Here is a 6024-nt window from a genome sequence, read left to right on the forward strand (position 1 = left end):
GGAGTGTTTGATGTAAAGGCCATCAGCAGTTTCATCAGTTATTGCAGTCATTATTATGTCTGTAGAGGAGACCTGATTACCTAACTATCATGCACTGATTACTGCATTATATGATTGCATATAATGGAGGGCTTACGTAACAGAAGGAAGAGGCCAAGGTAGCACATCAAGCAGTTCCTTGGCCTCATTTTTGCTTTCTGTTTTTCACTGTTGCACTATGTAACACACAAAATACAAAAAATACCAGTCTGTTGGCAGTTTGTCCCCTCTGCAGCACATGCTGCAGATATCAGGACTCTGGACTCCAAGATTTGGCCCTTAACTCCTGTCAGGCCTTGAAGCAGCAGCGAGCACCACTCACTTGGCGTGGTGCATGTGTGTGTGGATGTGTGTGTGTGTGTGTGTATTTAATCAGAACAACATCTGCTTCCTGCACTCATTTCCAGCAGCGATAAACCCCTGATTGTCCTGAGTTTTTGATAAGGGCCCGGGAGAGAGGGGGGAAGAAAGGACAGTTTTAGAAACGGAGCTCAGGCGAACGTTGAGCCAAATGGCGTTTTACACATTTCCTGAGAAATCACCAGGCATGCATGTATTAAACCTCTGACGTTTGCAGTAAGAGATGTTTATCGGTCTCAAAGGGAAAGTGCGCCTCCTTCACACATTGTTGGCAAGCGTAGAGGGGAAGACGAAAGAAGATTAACAAGGCTGAGTTTGATAAATTTGCCCCAAACTGAGAACGTTTGTTTTTTTAGATTTTTGACAACTTGGCATGGTATTTAAAAAAATAAATAAATAAATAATGATGTATGTATAAAGCATGCCTGTATACACAAGGGATATTTTAAGCATGAAAGTTCATTTTTGACCTCAGAAAAAGTAGTTTGACAAAACAAAAATCTTGTCTTTGAACCATGAACATCTTGTGGATGTCAAGGTGCTATAGGGCAAGTCAGAAGATCACCAAAGTCATCATAATTTATCATCAAGGGACCTTGAATTTCACAGCAATCCATCCAAATTTTGTCCAGATATTTCACTCTGAATCCCAAATGTCATCCTCATGGCAGGGCTAAAAGAAAAGTCAGGGGATCACCAAAGTCATTAGGATTCATGATTGGCTGTACCACATTCCATGCTGCTAGTGTGGCTAAAAAGAAGAAGAGGATGTGCTACTGAAAGGAACAGATGTGTGTGTGTGTGTGTGCCCTGACTGCAAGGAAAAAGGAAGACAGAAAAAGACAAAGTGAGAGGAATAAACCCAGACAGGGAGAGTTTGAGAGTGCAGGTCACATGGAAAGGAAAAGCTGGCTGTCTGCTAGACTTGGCTGACCAAAGCAAGCCGAGTCATGTTGAAAGTTCAGGTAATGGCCATTATTCGGCTGGAATGCTGCCGCTCTCTTAACAATATCAGCACAATCCAACACCTCTGTCAGTAAAGCCTCTCTTTTCACCTCGACTTCTCAGGAAGACGGCCCAAGAAAATGTTCTCCCAGGTATTCCAGTCCATGATCGTTGTTACGGGTAGAAATACAGCACAGATGGTGGAAAAATCCAGTCAGTATTTGGATAATTGCTGAGTTTATCTACCACTGATGTGAAGCTTCAGACCTACAATAAATTCCAATGAAATATCTATTATGTGGCTTATGCTAGCCTGGTATTGTAGGAATTACATCTGTATTGGACAATTCCACAGCTGACGCTTTACTTTCAGTGCCAGCATTCAGGGTCAGCGCTGAAAGTAATGTGCCCTTTAAGTAGAGGGTATCTGCACACTTTTTGAAAGCAAATGTAATGCTTTTTTTTTTTTTTTGAAGACCTAAACTAAGAAAATGTAATTAAATGAAATAGTGCACATTAAAACTTGGCGATACGTTTTAAATCAATCATGATATTAATATAGATATTTTTCCAATGTTGATATGCATCTCCATGCAAAACCACATCTAAAATTATCAAAATATTTAATGCAACTGTGTTCCACTCTTGTGCATTACATGAAAAAAAACTCATCACTCGTCTAAAACTAAACCTTAAATGACTTATTTTGGTAGCTTTTTATTACGATGTGCTTAAAATCCTTAATTTGGACCACAGAAATGTGTAAAGCAATAAAGCCCTTGTGCACATAAATACAGACACGGCTGTCAAAACCACTTCATTCAAAGACTGACTAACACTGCTATGTACATATTTATTTTTACTATGTATAACGATCATCTTTTGCACAAAAAATTATTTCAGGATGGAGGTTGTAGCTTGAGTGTGCATTTGCATAAATATTAGTATCGAATTGGACTCGGTAGAACCCATATTAAAGGACTCTGATCGGGATCAGGTCCAAAAAAAACTTGAAAGGGACATACCTACTAACCACAACTCAACCATAGTTTATTTGCCATAGCCACAATCTTTTCCTAGCCTCAAACATTCCATAGTTGCCATGTACAACTAGAAACTGTGAATTTGAAAAAGACTGGCATTGAATTTAATCCTGGGTTTTGCAGAATCATCCAATACTGACGTTCTTGCCGGGTTGCTTTATGCACATTATTCATAGCAATTAACTAACTTAAGATCTCTTTATTACCTTAAAACTTTGTCAGCTGTGATATCTCAATCAAATCTCAATTCAGTGAACCCTCTCACACTTATAGCCACACAAAGGGGCTAAAATGAAGACCAAGTCAAGAGACAACAATCCTACCACTTCAGATCCTCTTTTATACACACACACGCACACACACACTGCTAGAAGCCTCAACGCTTTTGTCGACCAGTCTAATTAAGAAATCTTTAGGTGAAGTGCCAGCCCTTAAAACCGGCTTAACCCCGGCAGCTCCATACTGTCACTGCAACCCTTTTCACTGGGTCACTTTTTTTCATAATTCACTTTCCTGATTCAAAAGATAAAACCCCTCCTGGCCCGTCCTCTAAGCCAATCACAACGGGGCGCCAACCTTCACACTGACATTATGATTACTCTGTCCTTTGTGTTGTCATTCTTAAGTACGTCCTTATATTCACACAATATTATAATCCATAATCCAAACGCTTCAATCTTAATACCGAGATGCTTCAACCAATTCAATTCAAACGAGTCAAGAGTTTTCTTTTCTTCCAGGTGAATAGCTGGCATTTTTGTTGTGGTGAAGGACGGTTTGAGAGGAAAACTGAGTGCTGTTATGACGTAAGGGGAAATATCTGATGGGGGGAGGGGTGAAAAGCTGGGGTAAGAAAACAACAAGAGCTGAAAAGCTTCAGTGGGAAAATAGCTGGGCAGAGCCTCTCAAACGTCTGAGCATATTGATCGGGAGGCTTCCAGCATAGCGTTGACCTTGTGTCTGGTCTGCGAGGTAATACTTCTGAGGACTTTTGATGGACAACATATATGCAGCGTTACCCATAAAGTGCCTTAAAATACCTTTGTTGGAACAAAACAGGAGCAAATTCTGGCAGCATGACAGAATGTGTCTTAATTTAGCTGTGTTTGAAATCTCTCAGTTCACAGTCAAACGCTGTCTGTGTAGCCGTCAAACGCAGCTTTGGTTCAGCAAACACCAGAGGCAGAATATCGCAGACAAACACCCGACAACATGAAAAAGCACTTACGGGAGAAGCACCCTGTCTTGGTTGCAACCCGGCCTAAAGGCACCCCCCCCCCCCAGAGTCTCCTGTGAGTAATGGAAATGAACAGGAGACGAATGACAATCAGAGAACAAAACAAACACGGGAACACGGAGCTCTGAGTCTGCGCGACGAAGAAAGGTGAAGATGGATGGGTGACAACTTTAGAGACAAAGCTGAGTTGAGAATTTTACAAGTAATTGGCAGCTGATCTGAGAACATTTACTCAAGGATGCTTGAAAATAATAAAAATACATATGTAACAGATGTCTATATGAGAACCTTCAGTGAAGATGTTTCGAAGAAAGCAGATGAGATTTCTGCTTTCTTTTGTAAGGGGAACTTGGAGAAATAACAGACAACAGAAAATAATGTCCCTAGATTTTTTGGTACTTAGACGTCCAGAATTTTCTCAATTTATTGTCTCTATACATTTTTAGCCATGCGAGCATCATGGCGCTGTGGATGGTAATGTAGGTCTGATGGCTGGTCGGTCTGTCCATCACTTTTGTCCAGACTGAAATATCTGAACAACTTTTAGATGGATTGCCATGAGATTTAGTGCAGATATTCATGGCTTCCAGATGATGTATCCTACTGGCTTTGGTGATCCTTTGACTTTTCCTGCAGTGCCAAAAAAAGGTTGATATTTTTGGTTTTTATTGAAATAGTCCTACAGCTATTGGATGGATTGCCACAACATTTGGTACAGAAATTCATGGTCCCCAGAGGATAAATAAAAAAACTCTGACCTTTCATCTAGCTGCATCATCAGGTCAAAATATTAATTTGCCCAATACTTTGGTTATGACCATATTTATCAACACGCAGCTGTGCCTGGGTACAGCCTCACCGAGCTGCTACCATGGCTGTAGACTCTTGGTCTTGTTCTGTAATGGCTGGGAGTCCAAACTGGGAGTTAAACATAGAGGGAAGATAAAGGGATTTCAGGGGGAGAGGAGGAGGAAGTAGTGGAGAGGTTTTCTCTGTTTATGAACTCAATTTTCAGCACCTCATAAAACATGGCTGTTTTCAAATATGTCGTGGCCCTGAACATCTGTCTAAAAGTTAGGAGGATAAAACTGAAAGACACATTTGCGGCAAAGCGAAACTATGTGCTGGTTGAACACGCAACCAGTCAACGCATACTGCAGCTGCTTTTCTGAGAAGACAAAATGTATTGTTTGACAGTGATGACTGCAGCAAACCTAAATTTGTATGTTTTCACTCAAGCCTACAGTCGCCAAACCAACAACAACATGAGCCTTTAAGTAAGCGGCCTTGGCAGCTCTCCCCACCTGCTTTGTGTGGGAAACCGTCTCTCTCCAGGAGCATAATCCCTAGTGACTGTTGGTCTGTTGGGAGAACGTGAAGCTTTATCAGCCCCACCAGACTAATCTCACCTCTGGGCCAAAGGGTACCGGCGGGTGGCCTGTTCCCAAATGGAGGCGAAGGGAGGTCACCTCTTTGACTACTCCGTTGCTCCTTATCCAGATTCACTGGCCACACTGCTGGTCCCACCTGATAGGCTGACCTTTGACTTTACTGAACACACACATGCATACCAAATCCACACACACACACACGCACACACTTACGCAAACATGCTAATCTCTAGAGCAAACCACTTTCCCTAGTCACCAGGTCTCTTGTCTTGGACTCCTCTGTATACAAGCTGGAAGGTTAAGGAGGGAAAGTGCATGTGCAAGTGGGTGATGTGGATTTGGCTTCCATCTCTGCCAGCAAGATGAAGGTTAATCAAGTCAACCCCCACCCTCCTCTTCCTCCTCCCGCTCTCTGTCTGGACGGCGGCCTGATGAAGGTCCAGCAGGCTATCAGCTCAAGCAGAAGCCTGGTTATCACAGTGAAAGCAACGTTCAAAATCCCCTTGATAACTGCCTGATAGACTGAGATGGACAGACAGCTATGTATATATAGAAAGACAGAGGGAGAAAAGTGGAAAACAAAGATGAAAAGAAACCTGTAGATGAAGTCGGGAGACAATCAGGTGATTCAATTCAAACTCTTTGCAGTTGCCCCCAAACCCTTTTTCTAAACTTATTTTATTTGAAAAGTTGGAACAAAAAAGTAAAAAGAGGGAATGAAAGAAAAAAGAAAGAAAAGGCCCCTTGTGACACAACAGCCATCCATCATCTGCTGGTTTTGAGCCCCACGGTGAGAAAAAGGAGTATAGATTAAAGGAGACAGAGAGCTCAGGCTCTGGGATTTTCTCTGTTCAGCGTAGCGCTGGTCTTTGGACCGTTGACAGCAATAAGATTCCTATCACTGCTCACATGTGGGCTACAACACATGCAAGCCAGCATGTACATACACACTCACACACTCACAAACATGTGGACATGTACATGTACACACGATCCACACAGTCTTAAT

The sequence above is a fragment of the Siniperca chuatsi genome, linkage group LG7, assembly GCF_020085105.1.
Source record: "Siniperca chuatsi isolate FFG_IHB_CAS linkage group LG7, ASM2008510v1, whole genome shotgun sequence".
Classification (NCBI taxonomy): Eukaryota; Metazoa; Chordata; class Actinopteri; order Centrarchiformes; family Sinipercidae; genus Siniperca; species Siniperca chuatsi.